The 17,230-nt window shown below is 39.9% G+C and overlaps 1 protein-coding gene across 4 annotated transcripts in view; it reads right to left on the bottom strand.

The window, feature by feature from the left end:
* Nucleotides 1-1,251: 1,251 nt before the first annotated feature.
* RALY (RALY heterogeneous nuclear ribonucleoprotein) overlaps nucleotides 1,252-17,230 on the bottom strand; it is a 2,391,440-nt gene continuing 2,375,461 nt past the window's right edge. For all 4 annotated transcript variants that reach the window (XM_044090254.1, XM_044090253.1, XM_044090255.1 and 1 more), the window contains one exon: nucleotides 1,252-1,811. The gene's annotated coding sequence lies outside the window, so the exon portion shown is untranslated. The remainder of the gene's footprint in view (nucleotides 1,812-17,230) is intronic.

Raw genomic sequence — 17,230 nt, forward strand, 5'->3', positions numbered from 1 at the left:
TGGGCCAGAATTTATAGAACTTCAACTTATTAATAAACGTATATGGTCTCTGTGTGTCTACTTAATTCTTTAATAACATTAATTGCGTGCTTAACAGAAGTACAGAGTTAATGAAGTAGGATGCCAGTTAGGGAACTAGCATAAAAATATTTCTCTTATTGCAGTGTAATCATTCATAAAGATCGTGATTGTGGCATGCAGTATTTTTAAAGAAATTATATATATAAAATGTGCAACTGTGTGTGTGTGTATGTGTGCGTGCTTGCATAATTGTCTTTGTATGTGTCTGTGCACATTACTAATGACTTCAGATTTACAAATAAATGGGCTCTGGAGGCCTTTATGTTTACAGGTCCATTCTTTGTTAAAGCAGAACATTTTAAATAACTGCGTACAGTATGAGTTACGACATAAGAGAATTTTTGCTTTTCACATCAGTTTCTATCTTTCCCACAGAAACACATTGAAAACAGTGAAGTCAAAAATAAGTTACCTTACATGAGCTAATAAAACATATATCAAACTTCAACAGGAGACTTGCTTATGCAACAAATTATATATGTCATATTATAATGCAAAAGTCATTGTATCTACATTTCCTGTAAGACAGACATTGCAGCAGTACATGTCACTTTCCTGCTACTTGCTGCTTTTCCAAGTACATTCTATTAACTGTGTTTCTTTCTAAAAAGTTGACTTCAAATAGAATTAGAAAACATCTAATAGATGTGTTGATATTGGATGTTTGTAAACGTGAAGCTTAAATTACCTGAAAGTATATTGCACACGTGTGTGTGTGTGTGTGTGTGTGTGTGTGTGTGTGTGTGTGTGTCAGTCTGTCTGCCAGTGATTGTCTGCATGTGTGTGTGTGTGTGTGTGTGTGTGTGTGTCAGTCTGTCTGCCAGTGATTGTCTGCATGTGTGTGTGTGTGTGTGTGTGTGTGTGTGTGTGTGTGTGTGTGTGTGTGCATATGCATCTGCATGTGTGTGACTGTGTGTGTCTGTCTCTGTGCATGTGTATATGTATGCATTTACATGTGTGTCTGTCTGTGTGCATCTACTTGTGTGTGGTTTTGTGTGTGTGTATGTGTATGTATACACCTGCATATATGTGACTGTGTGTGTGTGTGTGTGTGTGCGTGCATGTGTGTTTGTGTGTGTATGCACATGTACCAAAAGGTAAAGTGAGAGAGGGAGAATAAGAAGACTTAAGCAACATGTGACTGACATCGTAATCAGTTCACCAGGTCAGTTAAGAGTTTTATTATTATTATTTTTTTATTTCAAAAGTTTAAACATGTTCTACGAGCTTTCTTTTCAATCAGAGGAAACAAGAAACACAGAAAAGACGTATAATACAAATGGATACTTCTTAGCAAGAAAGGAGCCAACATTTGCCAGAAAAAAAAATTACTTCTCAAGTACTGTACTACAACGAGTCCACACAGCAGCAAATACAATCCAGTAGGTTTCATTGCTCTTCCTTTTGCAAAATGTTTAGATTTGAGCTGTTAACTTAGAACACCTTAATTTATTTACCATAGTCCTTATCTACTGCTGATGACATCTGCAGTCCACACGAAAAGAAAGACTTTGCAAGTTATTTTAAAGGTGAAAAAAATCCATTTGAAAACAGTTGATATATTACAGATGGGTCTAGAATGCCCACACACATGTCCAGTTTGTTATCATCTTCTTCTGACTTTATGATGATGACATCCCTTGAGGTTTTTCTTCTTTAGCAGCATGCGCTACTGCAATATATTTCCCCTGATCTTTCCTGCTGATGTTCCCTGCTGTTTAAGTATCTTCCTGTGATAAGAAAACAAAAAGACTCATTAGTTCTCTTCCTGCATGCCTGGAGAAATCTAAGGGGTTCATATGATTTAATGGATACAGTATCCATTATTCAATAAAATGAATGAGCAGAGAGTGTCAGTAATCTATTACAGTATGGAAGGAGGCAGTGATCCCTGAATGTGCACTTAAAATGGCAAACTAAGCAAGGACATGGCTTAGCTTAGCATGTTCTCATTTTAGCTGCTACTGATGTTAACTTTCAAAGACATCCTATGGCAGAATTGAAAGAACAAACAACACATTTATCCTTTTGTTAATACCTTACTGTCACTGAACTCATAATATTCAACCTGTCCCTCTAGTATAACGCAGCCCTCAACAAAACAAGAGTTTATAAAGTTGATTACATAATGAGTAATCACTGCTTTTCTAACAGCAGCAGGCCTTACTGGTTAGATGATGTTATGGCATGCCCTGTATTGTCAAATAATCATTGTCATTTGACTTTTGCAGTATGCCTTTAACCTGCATTATAGCTGAAAAGTGTCTTCAAACCAACTCACTCAGTTACAAAATATGAAATAAATAAGTGAATGAATGACTCCTACCAAAAGGCATCTCTTGCATTCATCCTCGACCATAGTTGCTTTATGATATCTGGTTGTGGTACTTCACGGTTATGAACATACAGAGTACAGATAAGCAGATGGAGCTGTTAATGGCACGGCTATACTGCCATATCTGCTTTGAGGTAGAGGTACATTAATGGATTTTTCTGGGCTACATTGGGGCTGGTATTTCAGTCAGAGATAGAGTAGAAACTAAAAATGCAGTTTGTTAGCAAGCAAAACTGCAGTTTGAGAGCCAGACATGCCAGTAACTCTGTATGATAGGGAAACAAACAAACACTGTTTGTGATCTTTAGAAAAATGTCTGGAGAAAATGTTTAGTGGATAAAAACATAGGATACTGCATGTGTGTGTGTGTGTGTGTGTGTGTGTGTGTGTGTGTGTGTGTGTGTGTGTGTGTGTGTGTGTGTGTGTGTGTGTGTGTGTGTGTGTGTATATGTATGTATGTATGTATGTGAGTTTGGAGGTTCCCTATATCTTTGTTTATTAGGTCTATGATTATGCGTTCTATAGCTTTGCATATCAGACTTGTCAGGCTAATGGGGCAATAGTTCCCAGGGTCTGTAGTCACTCCTCCTTTGTGGAGAGGGATGACTGTAACAGTGCGCCATTCAGTAGGGACAAACCTTAAGGTGAGGATGTGATTGAACAGGGCACACAGGTGAGGTGCCAATTCACTCTGTAGTTCTTGAAAAACACAATCAGGGATATTGTCAGGTCCCACAGAAGCTGTATTCCTCACCTTGCTGTTTTAACCTGTGCAGTAGTAATAATGGGTGCCTGGCAATCTACTGATATTGTGATTGGTCCTTTGGTGGGGGCGAGAGGGGTAAAGTTGGCACTGAACCTGTTGGCCAGTATATTGGCAATATCTGTTGGCTCGGTATAGGAGGTGCCATTGTGCAATAGCTCCGAGCAAATCTGGGTATTGCCGTGGAGATTCTTTACATAATTGTAGAAGGCCTTGTGGTTGTCTTTACTATCTGCTGCAATTCTGTTTTCATAGCTAGATTTAGAGGATTTGATGAGGAATCTCAACTTTTTGTTGAGGCTGATAAGGGAGTTTTTCCAGTCTTGGGACTTCACCTTATTTCTCATAAGTTTCCTCCTTCTGTTGTAGAGTTTGTTTATGGCAGGGGACCACCAGATTGGCTTCCTTTTTTTTTGGAGGAGTGCGCCTTGGTTCTATTGGGTATGGCAAGATCCATGCATTTGTGTACATGTTTGTACAGGGCATTAGTATATGATTCGGCGGTCATGCAGTTGTTCTCCAATTGCATGGGTGCCGTGAAGTTAGCCTCCTCTGTTTTTAGGGGCCCAAAGTTAGCTTTGGAGAAGTTTTTCATGGTGGTTACCTTTGCGGGGGTGGGGGGGTGGGAGGGATGTGGATTTCCAAGGTGATTAGTTTGTGGTTGGATCTAACCAGGGAGGAGCTGACTATTGGTACAGAGCAAGTTCAAAAACAAATGGGACAACAATTTTGTAAGCAGAGTAAGGAATGGGGGGGGGGGGATATATCCAAAACTTAATAAGGGAAGTGTCTGTGGGCAGTGCATGTCAGTTCAGCAACAATCACACTCAATAACTACGTATATTAAGGAGGGGAGTTGTCTGCACCAAGCAGAAACATATTGTAAACATTAGGTATACTGCAGCAGAATAAATGGTGCATTTTTGGGTTTGTTTGGTAAGTAAAAATTCCTGTTTTCAGCAGTGCAAATACAAGGCCAAGAAGATAAACTGAAGAAGCTGATACTGTCTCCAAAGTGCGCTACATCCCTGCCTCTGGATATGTCAGAGACAGACATCAAAGTGAGTAGCAAGCACTAGAGTGCTTGGTGATTGTTGTCAGTGCAACCTAGCATGTTTGTGTCAAAGTTTGGCATTTGGTTAAGGAATGTGATGACTGCCGAATGATAGCATCATACTTGGTGTTTTGGTCATTCCCTGTGGGTGTGTGTGTGTGGGGGGGGTCATCAAGTTTGTCAATGAGTGGTTTCAGAATGTATGAGCAGAGTTGGATTGTAGTGCAAACAAGTACAAAGTTAGATGCTTTGGGAAACTGGGACTGGAGAACTACATCAGGAAGGATTTATCTTGTGGAGAACTCAGGAGAAAAAAAACTATGGGTACATCATAAGCATCCGCAAGATTATTTATTCTGTACAGTGAGAAAGTTTTGGTAAAGGCTGTTGCCTTGCATTAATGAAGATACAGAGGCCAGACAGAGAATAGTTATCTTACTCCTGTATAAAGTAACGGAGAAGCTGCATCTAGAATATTCTTTCTTCTTTTACAGTACCTGCTTGGGAAGAAGTATTAAATTGCTGGAGAGTGTAGAGAAAATGGTAACACAAAAGACGAGTTAACATGGAGAACCCAGGCATGAGAATAGGAAAGGTGGAGTAATAAGAAAGAGCAGGACAGGATGGGATAGGATAGGACCAGATAGGCTAAGAGAGGGTGGAATAGAAAAAGACTGAATAAAAGACCAGAGAACAGGGCAAGATAGCATAGAATAACCTAAGATTAGATTGGATTGGATTGGATTGGATTGGATAGGATAGGCTAGGATAGAATAGAACTGAATAGAATATAGGCATGACAGAGTGCAGCATAACAGGTTAATAATGCACAGATGGATTATAAGGACTGGATGAGCAGGAAGGCAAAGGAGGCAGGAAGGAGCACAGGTGGCAACTCAGGGAGGAAGATTTACTTTGCTATTAGGAAGTATTATTTCTCAGAACTTGAAATGGCATATCAATGTACTGACATAATTTAGACACACATATTCATTTTGCTGCGATACTAACTAAGTATCAAACAAACCAGGTAGCTCAAATGGATAATTCATGAGCTAGGCATAAAAAATATTAGCGATGCAAAAAACAAATTCTGGCTCAAAGGACCACAATAAAGCACAAAAACTGCAAAAGATTGTGTGTTTTTTTTATAATAAATTATAATTGTGTTCCTTCTAAAATTCCCCAGAACTGCTATACAGACCATCTTGAAAGCATACCTCTCAGCCTCCAAGCACAAGAAATCTGGGCAAAGCCAAAATTAATGGAATACAATGGCCCGACATTAGGGACAAATTTTAAATATTGCTGTTATAAACTTGGAAAGTTGCTAGAATAATAATTTTTGCTTAGCATACATTTTCTAAAGGATACAAGGTCTGAAATTTAAATGTATGTCATCATTTAAGGATCTCAGTCCTCAATGATTTGCTAGAAAATCACTAATTTTATTAAAAATATGAGGCAAAAATCAGGACATTCTTGAAAATCTGGACAGTTTAGAGGCATTTTTGGAAGTGTAAAAATCATCCTAGTATAAGGTGTAGGCACCTATAATAGAACCAGTAGATTGGGAGAAACACTTTCTACGATATCTGAACAGTTTCAAAACAAGGATAATACAGGTTCTTTATGTAGAGATGGTGCACAAGTTTTGCAGGAAAGACTTTAAAAAAAGATTCACATTGACCAGTAACAGAACAGTGAGAAGATTCATGAGATGGCTTACACTGTAATTTTAGCACAGGGTTCCTATTATATGATAGAAAATGCAATCCTTCGAATGCATCTTGATCGAACTTGAAAGCATGAAACAGCAAAATAGCGAATGGCATATAAGCAATTTCTTACCCTGGGAAAGAAGTCACTTGGCCGCCTCCATTACTTTGCCATTTTCGTCACTGTAGTGCGATCTTGAAGTTAGTATATTTAAGTAGGGGGGTGTGGGGGGGCACAGCCCCCCACATCGGGGAGTGTGGTGGATGAAGCCCCCCTCCACTTTATGTAATGTTTTCATGTTTTTGTTTTTATTTTTTATTTTTTAGTGGAACAGCCATTTTTTTTTTCCCTGGGAAAAAAATCACTGTTCCGAGTGTTCGGGATTGTTAGCTTTTGCTTACATGGAGTTGATAAATCAGCTTTCACTTTTTTAAGTGTTCACTGATTTAATATAGACCCTTAGCACAATTGAACATGCAATAAGCAGTATTACTTCTAGATTACATTTTTGCAAAATGCAAGAAACAAAAACTATAATTTTGTAGATCCTTTCTTCTGATGGGTGTGGTACTACATGATTGTAGAGCATGCCTTCCCTTGAGCAGAGCTGTACTACATGCCTTCGGTCAGATATTTAAGGGTAGTATCAGAGCATGGTACTACATGATTGTAGAGCATGCCTTCCCTTGAGCAGAGCTGTACTACATGCCTTCGGTCAGATATTTAAGGGGAGTATCAGAGCATGGTACTACATGATTGTAGAGCATGCCTTCCCTTGAACAGAGCTGTACTACATGCCTTCGGTCAGATATTTAAGGGGAGTATCAGAGCATGGTACTACATGATTGTAGAGCATGCCTTCCCTTGAGCAGAGCTGTACTACATGCCTTCGGTCAGATATTTAAGGGTAGTATCAGAGCATGGTACTACATGATTGTAGAGCATGCCTTCCCTTGAGCAGAGCTGTACTACATGCCTTCGGTCAGATATTTAAGGGGAGTATCAGAGCATGGTACTACATGATTGTAGAGCATGCCTTCCCTTGAGCAGAGCTGTACTACATGCCTTCGGTCAGATATTTAAGGGTAGTATCAGAGCATGGTACTACATGATTGTAGAGCATGCCTTCCCTTGAGCAGAGCTGTACTACATGCCTTCGGTCAGATATTTAAGGGTAGTATCAGAGCATGGTGCTACATGATTGTAGAGCATGCCTTCCCTTGAGCAGAGCTGTACTACATGCCTTCGGTCAGATATTTAAGGGTAGTATCAGAGCATGGTACTACATGATTGTAGAGCATGCCTTCCCTTGAGCAGAGCTGTACTACATGCCTTCGGTCAGATATTTAAGGGTAGTATCAGAGCATGGTACTACATGATTGTAGAGCATGCCTTCCCTTGAGCAGAGCTGTACTACATGCCTTCGGTCAGATATTTAAGGGTAGTATCAGAGCATGGTACTACATGATTGTAGAGCATGCCTTCCCTTGAGCAGAGCTGTACTACATGCCTTCGGTCAGATATTTAAGGGAGTATCAGAGCATGGTACTACATGATTGTAGAGCATGCCTTCCCTTGAGCAGAGCTGTACTACATGCCTTCGGTCAGATATTTAAGGGGAGTATCAGAGCATGGTACTACATGATTGTAGAGCATGCCTTCCCTTGAGCAGAGCTGTACTACATGCCTTCGGTCAGATATTTAAGGGTAGTATCAGAGCATGGTACTACATGATTGTAGAGCATGCCTTCCCTTGAGCAGAGCTGTACTACATGCCTTCAGTCAGATATTTAAGGGGAGTATCAGAGCATGGTACTACATGATTGTAGAGCATGCCTTCCCTTGAGCAGAGCTGTACTACATGCCTTCGGTCAGATATTTAAGGGGAGTATCAGAGCAGTGGTACTACATGATTGTAGAGCATGCCTTCCCTTGAGCAGAGCTGTACTACATGCCTTCGGTCAGATATTTAAGGGGAGTATCAGAGCATGGTACTACATGATTGTAGAGCATGCCTTCCCTTGAGCAGAGCTGTACTACATGCCTTCGGTCAGATATTTAAGGGTAGTATCAGAGCATGGTACTACATGATTGTAGAGCATGCCTTCCCTTGAGCAGAGCTGTACTACATGCCTTTGGTCAGATATTTAAGGGTAGTATCAGAGCATGGTACTACATGATTGTAGAGCATGCCTTCCCTTGAGCAGAGCTGTACTACATGCCTTCGGTCAGATATTTAAGGGGAGTATCAGAGCATGGTACTACATGATTGTAGAGCATGCCTTCCCTTGAGCAGAGCTGTACTACATGCCTTCAGTCAGATATTTAAGGGTAGTATCAGAGCATGGTACTACATGATTGTAGAGCATGCCTTCCCTTGAGCAGAGCTGTACTACATGCCTTCGGTCAGATATTTAAGGGTAGTATCAGAGCATGGTACTACATGATTGTAGAGCATGCCTTCCCTTGAGCAGAGCTGTACTACATGCCTTCGGTCAGATATTTAAGGGTAGTATCAGAGCATGGTACTACATGATTGTAGAGCATGCCTTCCCTTGAGCAGAGCTGTACTACATGCCTTCGGTCAGATATTTAAGGGAGTATCAGAGCATGGTACTACATGATTGTAGAGCATGCCTTCCCTTGAACAGAGCTGTACTACATGCCTTCGGTCAGATATTTAAGGGTAGTATCAGAGCATGGTACTACATGATTGTAGAGCATGCCTTCCCTTGAGCAGAGCTGTACTACATGCCTTCGGTCAGATATTTAAGGGGAGTATCAGAGCATGGTACTACATGATTGTAGAGCATGCCTTCCCTTGAGCAGAGCTGTACTACATGCCTTCGGTCAGATATTTAAGGGTAGTATCAGAGCATGGTACTACATGATTGTAGAGCATGCCTTCCCTTGAGCAGAGCTGTACTGCATGACTTCGGTCAGATATTTAAGGGTAGTATCAGAGCATGGTACTACATGATTGTAGAGCATGCCTTCCCTTGAGCAGAGCTGTACTACATGCCTTCGGTCAGATATTTAAGGGTAGTATCAGAGCATGGTACTACATGATTGTAGAGCATGCCTTCCCTTGAGCAGAGCTGTACTACATGCCTTTGGTCAGATATTTAAGGGGAGTATCAGAGCATGGTACTACATGATTGTAGAGCATGCCTTCCCTTGAGCAGAGCTGTACTACATGCCTTCGGTCAGATATTTAAGGGTAGTATCAGAGCATGGTACTACATGATTGTAGAGCATGCCTTCCCTTGAGCAGAGCTGTACTACATGCCTTCGGTCAGATATTTAAGGGGAGTATCAGAGCATGGTACTACATGATTGTAGAGCATGCCTTCCCTTGAGCAGAGCTGTACTACATGCCTTCGGTCAGATATTTAAGGGTAGTATCAGAGCATGGTACTACATGATTGTAGAGCATGCCTTCCCTTGAGCAGAGCTGTACTACATGCCTTCGGTCAGATATTTAAGGGGAGTATCAGAGCATGGTACTACATGATTGTAGAGCATGCCTTCCCTTGAGCAGAGCTGTACTACATGCCTTCGGTCAGATATTTAAGGGTAGTATCAGAGCATGGTACTACATGATTGTAGAGCATGCCTTCCCTTGAGCAGAGCTGTACTACATGCCTTCAGTCAGATATTTAAGGGGAGTATCAGAGCATGGTACTACATGATTGTAGAGCATGCCTTCCCTTGAGCAGAGCTGTACTACATGCCTTCGGTCAGATATTTAAGGGGAGTATCAGAGCAGTGGCTTCTTCATGGACTCTATGAGACACATGGAAAATGTGTTTTGGTTTCCACTGATATATCCTAGAATTTTGGAAACTAGGGTTTCAAGTAATTTATGCTTCATTGTTTCTCCCATAAACTGATAATTAATGATCTTCCACTTGCAGAGTGAGAAGATGCATTAAAATGATACAGATTCAAAAGGAATCTGTTGGTGATACTAAGGCTGAGATAGTACCAGGGAAAGATCTGTTGTCCACACTGGAGGATGGAAAAGTGGAAAGGAAAAGTTATGGTAAAGAAGGCATGATGTAGGAATAAAGAATAACTGCAACGTGCCCAGATCAGTATTGCTGCTTTTATATTTACACAGAAGGGGTCAGTGACTGATTGCCTTCTTTGGAGGGTAGGCATTAGTAAATTAAAATCCTTTGTCACTGAAAATTACTTCTGTCACTGATATATCTGTATGTCCTGAGCCTAAGGAAAGGGGTCAGATTATTGTTGATTAGCTAATGAATGATGTGAGTTATACTATAAAGATTTGGGTGGAACTGTGACGGTTTGCCTAACAGTTGCTGTCCTGTTTGATAATGTAGCAGGTGACAAGCCACAAGAAGACGATTAGTTAAAACATGTTGACTTTGAATTCTACAGCCTCAGCTAAGCCTTGGTTTTAATTTTTGCTTTTGATTCTTCCACCCAAAGCTAATCACCAGCTGCTTCTGGTGCCCTTTCTCAGACTCTGGGATTGTGACTCAGCCTTATTTGCCCTGCAGTTCATCCTCTATTTGGGTTTGGAAAGGAAGTGAAGATGCCTCAGTAAAGATCCTACTGCTGCTAAGAGGAGAAATGATTTTGTTTATGCCCTGCCTGTAGTCCTGCCCCACACATGGTTTTGGATGATGCCCAGAGTTGCTGATGCTAATATTAACAGTCTGTATAACAGAAATGTGTCACAGGTTGTCACAGTTACACACCTGCATGACTTGAAAGGTGTGTAAAGTCATACAATTTACTTTTTATATCATGAAAATGCCTAACAATTTGCCATCCCTCTTGGCAGTGTAGGAGTTACCAACAGACAGGTAACAGTTTAATAAAATTACACCCGTCCTGCTTTGTACACAGGACAAGTCCCTATTTAAGTAGTTGTGTCATGTGATAGAAACCATGAAAAATATAAAATGCATTGAGATTTTTGGACAAAAAATGATCCCTGAGATTTTTTTTTTCAATAGCCGCATAAAACAAATTTTCTGTATCTGAGAAACATTTTTATATTACATGAAACAAATAAAATTCTACAAGGTGCATACCTCTCAACTTGGAAACACCAAAACTCTGGACAAGGCCCATGAAAAAAAAGGTACAAATCTGTACACTGATTAGCATAAAATTTGCATGCATAATTATGTAACCCTGCCCACTACAATGGAGTTGTGGGATACCCACTTTCAAATGCAAACTGAAGAACAGACAACCAAAATATGGCACCAGAGTCCCCCTGTAGCCATTCCAATGTCCCATTACCTGGCTATTTCTCCCCATTTACCATAAACACTAATGAGCATACTGCTACTAAACCAGCACAGCTCCTGATGCCAAACAGCAGGACTAAATGCCTCCCAAACACACGTATGCTTGTTCTGGAAGTCAAAGGCTAAAACAACAAGCTTTTACTAAGCCAACACAGTTCCTAATTCCAAGCAACAGAACTAAGCACCTCCAATAAGCACAGTCAGAGAGGTGAAACTCATCAAAGATAAACTCAGCCAGATAGCCAAACTCACTGAAGCAGGTCTTTTTAAATTCCAAAGGGATAAGCAAACAAGACACCAATAAATGAACGACTTCAATTTTATTAAGCACCATGATACTGCTTTTCGTCGGCGCCCTGCACCAACTTCTTCAGACTTTGAAAAATAACAACTCACACTTAAGTGCTGCTACATTTAAAGCCATTGCAAGCAAAGTCTATTACAAAACACACCCTCCAATTACCTTACAGGAACAGACACAAGTAGCTTCAGTCTAAAATGTTCCTATCCCATAAACACACAATATAAAAAGTTGTATGTGATATAAAATATACAACTGTAAAACTAATACTGTTCCTTACATAGCATTTAAATAATGCAATCAAAAGTTAATTGTATTATAAAAGCACACTTACTTTGAACCAAATACGCATAATAACACTGACACATTAAAATAAATAAAAAAGCATGCCATAATATTTCAAATATTGATAAAAAGACATTCCATCTTCCAAACATGGTATAAAATATATATCAAGATCGCTCAGCCAGTCCTATGTCCAAATCACACCCAATGTTATATCCCCCATGCATCATCTTTCCAAACTCCTCAGCTTAAGGACACAGCTGATAGATAACATACTATTGAGGCTGGGGTGATAGTAGGCTTCAAGTCTCAACTGCCACATAAGCTCCTTCATTTCTAATTTCAGGGATTCAGTCCCCCCCCCCCCCAATTCACATAGTTCAACTGGTCAATGATCATAAATGTAAAATCATGGCCAGGGTGATTGTAGACATGACTTGCTAGGGCATTCTCCAGTTTAATCTTCTTCATGGCATATAAATGTTTGTACATGCGTTCATTCAATCTCCTGTCTGTCTTGCCCACATAAAAAGCTGGGCATGACGAACAAGCGAGATACACCACGTGTGTCAATGCACAATTGTATCTCCCTTTGATAAGGTACTTGGTGTCCCTAATCATGAAATATGTGCCCGACCTCACATATCTACAATGTTTGCACATATTGCACTTATACATGCCAGCTCTTGGAGTCATGTTGCCACCTTTCCTTTCTAACATGTTCTTGATATTCAAACCCCTCCTGAATGTAATCTTCAGGGCTGGCCCTAAATTATTGGGTCCTGTTAGTTCAGTTGGCAACAAACCCCAATTTTTCTGGATGATAGACACTATAGCTCTAGCATCCATGCTAAAGGTAGTAATGAAACTGCAATGGTATACACCTCTAAGTTGGCTGTCACCCCTGGGGTAGCTATTCTCCGAGACAGAGTGACCCAAAATGGGTTGAAAATAGCCCATTTCCCTTTTGGATCTAACCTCTAGACACAAATCCACAACCAACTCCTCAGGGTAGCTCCTACATAAAAACAAATTCGATATGAACGGTCACTCTTCCTGTAAGTCACCATCTCTCAAGACCATTCTGGCCGCCCTCACAAATTGGCCTTTTACTATTGATCTCTTCTGGAAGGCCGGATGTTCACTATCGAAATGCAAATAAGAATTGGAAAATATGGGCTTGCGATGAATTTTGCCTAGAAACTTGTTCTGGTTGCTGTCCTTGAATAATTCCACATCTAGGTATGCTATTCTGTCTGTGTCAAAAGTAGAGGTAAACTTTAAGAAATGCGTGGACTTGTTGAACATCTCCATCAGGTCATTGGCCATTGAAGAGTCGCCCTTGAGGATGATACAAATGTCGTCCAAGAAACGGGTATATAAGGATACTCGTTCTAGGAAGATAGAGTTAGTAAACACAAATTCCTTCTCCCAATGGGCCATGACCAAACTGGCCACACTCGCCCCACATGGTGAGCCCATGGGGACTCCAACTGACTGATGGAACCATCTATCATTGAAGGAGAAGTAGTTACATGTTAAAATGATGTCCAATAGGTCTTTTACCATTGAAGTTTCACTCGCTGGTGCCTGCTTTGTGGTAATTTCCAACTCAATCCATTCCACCGCTACATCATGTGGAATGGATAAGTACAGGTCAACATCTACCATCAGAAAATGGTAATCAGGACTGTACGAAATGTTTTTCACCTTCCCCAAAAAGGACCAGGAATCTTTAGAAATATATAATTCACTAGCCACATATTTTTTTAGAATGTGATCCACAACTTTGGCTGCTGTGTATGTTACACTCCCTCTAGCACTCACCAACTGGCGCATGGGAGGGTCTTTAATGTTTTTGTGGATTTTTGGGTTCCCGAACAAAACAGGTACTCGAGGCGATGCACAGTAAATGAAGTTGAAAATTTCCTGGTCAATGGATTCATTAATAAACATGTCTTCATAATAAGACCAAACTCTTGCCAGATTTCCATTCAACTCATTCTTGGACACCTCTTGGTAAGTTTCAGAAGACAAAATTGCTGACATTCTGTTGTTATAATCATCTATGTCCATTGCAACCAGGCCACCTCCCTTGTCGGGTTGCATAATTCTGACTGAAGAGGCACATAATTCATTAGAATCCGCCCTTTCTTCTTTGGTAATATTAAAATGCATCACAGACCTAGACTGTAGCAAATGTCGAAAATCCAGATCACACATTTGCTCAAATGCCCCCAACATAGGGTGGATAGGTGGATTGTATGTGCTAGGTACATGAAAAGTATTCTTTTGGTACTCATGGTCCCCCATCAACAAACATAAGTTTAATTTCCTGACAAACAATTTAAGATCCACAATGGATCTGGCCACACAGGCTCTTCTAGATGGAACATAAGAAATTCCTTTAGCCAGGAAATCAACTAATGTCTGGGTAAACTTGAAATGAGAAAAATTATAAATATGAAAGTCCATCCCCAAGTTGGAAATGACTTAAAATGTGGTCTGCTCAGGGCCGGAGCACCCTACTCCACTCACATTTGATTCCTCCTTGTCCTGTATCTGAACCTGGTCTTCCAGTTCAAAGCCTGTTGGGGAGAAGAGGCTGGATCCTGAAATTTTTCCCCATCCAAACCAGAACTAGGGTTCCCCGAATGGTTAGTCGGAGTTGATTATCAAAGGGAGATACAATTGTGCATCGACACACGTGGTGTATCTCACTTCTTGTTCATCATGCCCAGCTTTTTATGTGGGCATGACAGATAGGAGATTGAATGAACGCATGTACGAACATTTATATGCCATGAAGAAGATTAAACTGGAGAATGCCCTAGCAAGTCATGTCTACAATCACCCTGGCCATGATTTTACATTCATGATCATTGACCAGTTGAACTATGTGAACTGGGGGGGGGGGACTGAATCCCTGAAATTAGAAATGAAGGAGCTTATGTGGAAGTTGAGACTTGAAGCCTACCATCACCCCGGCCTCAATAGTATGTTATCTATCAGCTGTGTCCTTAAGCTGAGGAGTTTGGAAAGATGATGTATGGGGGGGTATAACATCGGATGTGATTTGGACATAGGACTGGTTGAGCGATCTTGATATATATTTTATACCATGTTTGGTAGCTGGAATGTCTTTTTATCAATATTTGAAATATTATGGCATGCTTTTTATTTATTTTAATGTGTCAGTGTTATTATGCGTATTTGGTTCAAAGTAAGTGTGCTTTTATAATATAATTAACTTTCGATTGCATTATTTAAGTGCTATGTAAGGAACAGTATTAGTTTTACAGTTGTTTATTTTATATCACATACAACTTTTTATATTGTGTGTTTATGGGATAGGAACATTTTAGTTAAATTGAAGCTACTTGTGCCTGTTCCTTTAAGGTAATTGGAGGGTGTGTTTTGTAATAGACTTTGCTTGCAATGGCTTTAAATGTAGCAGCACTTAAGTGTGAGTTGTTATTTTTCAAAGTCTGAAGAAGTTGGTGCAGGGCGCCGACGAAAAGCAGTATTGTGGTGCTTAATAAAATTGAAGTTGTTTGTTTATTGGCGTCTTGTTTGCTTATCCCTTTGGAATTTAAAAAGACCTGCTTCAGTGAGTTTGGCTATCTGGCTGAGTTTATCTTTGATGTGTTTCACCTCTCTGACTGTGCTTATTGGAGGTGTTTAGTTCTGCTGCTTGGAATTAGGAACTGTGTTGGCTTAGTAGCAGCTTGTTGTTTTAGCCTTTGACTTCCAGAACAAGCATACGTGTGTTTGGGAGGCATTTAGTCCTGCTGTTTGGCATCAGGAGCTGTGCTGGTTTAGTAGCAGTTTGTTTTTTCTTGCCTTTGATCTTCACTAATGAGCATACTGCTTTACTTCTACAATGATTATTTGGATTTTATATTTACATTTTATAGCACAATGCACAAACACTAATAGACATCTGCTAAATAAAGCAATACACAGTGAAAATAGACTTAGCATTAAAACTTCTCTGCCCTTGAAACTCACATTCATTGAAACAGTATTGAAACCCACACCACATCCAAAGAAAATTCATCTGGCCAATGATGAATAAAGATTACCATAGGTCCCTTGCACACAAAACAAGAAATATACATGTGTTCTTTGATACACCTTCCTGACTTTATTAAATTATATTCCTTGTATAATACAGCACACTTGTTAGACTTAGAGCGCATTTTAAATTTATTGTTTGAACATTTTTCCAGTAGGCAATGAAACAAAATGCATGAACCTATAATGGCAAAACTGCCCAATTCAGAACATTTCCATCATAAAAGTCTACTTACACACACACACACACACACACACACACATATATATATATATATATATATACATATATATATATATAAAACAGTAGTGTAAGCCATGGGCATCTTGCACAGCTTCTCGAACTTATTTTCAGTTTCAGTTTTTTGCTTGACTTACTCTGATTTGTGTTATTAGACCAACTCAATAGCTATAAATGCACAACAAAATAAACTAGGCGAACTGCATGGTTTAAGACTTCCAGTTTTTAGTCCAAGACCAAGTACTGACAGACCCTCGCCTACATTCATCCTAAAGCATCAAAACTATCAATGTAATCCAGGAGCTTTTAACTGGCCACTCTTGCTTCTCCATTGTCTGCAGTGGAAAAATGTATTTTATCTTGAATGCTGGAAAATGTACTGTACTTGTTTAAAAAATATTTTCTTACAATGCAGCACAGAACATCATAATTTCGCTTTTCTGTTACTGAATTTTGGTTAATGAATTTTTTTGCTCTTTCCACTGAGGCACAAATTCCCTTGTGCATGACATTTTCTCACTTCTGTTATATCTGTAGCTACACCCTTGACTTGTCACACCCATCCCCTTTAAAAGTACAACAACACAGTACAGTACAGTATCAGCAATGCATCTACATACTGTGGGAGTAGAACCCACAGCCTTCTGCATCAAAAGCAAGTATTTAACCTGTTCTGCCATTAACAATACAAGCAACCTCAGCATAAGCAGCACTAAACTTCTCTTCCCCTGAAGCTCTCAGCTCCTTGTAAAAAATCCACTTGACACTCAACTGTATCTCTCAACTTTGGAGCACAAGAAATTTGGAAAAAGCCAAAATGTATTGGTGGGGACAAAAGTCCAAAAAACAGGGACACATTTAAAACATTGCTTGTATAATTTTAGAAAGTTGCTAGACTAAAATGTTGTGTTATCACCATGTGTTTCACTACCAATTCTTGAACCCAGGACCCTGTGCACTACAGTCAGAGCAACATACCACTATGCCACATCAGCAGTTTCTTGAAAGATAGGAGACTGAAACTTAAATGGCTATCATTTAGTGAATTCAGTTCTCACTTCTCACCATAGCTCTCAACCTCTT

This window comes from Protopterus annectens, chromosome 12.part0 (genome assembly GCF_019279795.1).
Source record: "Protopterus annectens isolate FY-2018-M chromosome 12.part0, PAN1.0, whole genome shotgun sequence".
Taxonomy (NCBI): Eukaryota; Metazoa; Chordata; order Ceratodontiformes; family Protopteridae; genus Protopterus; species Protopterus annectens.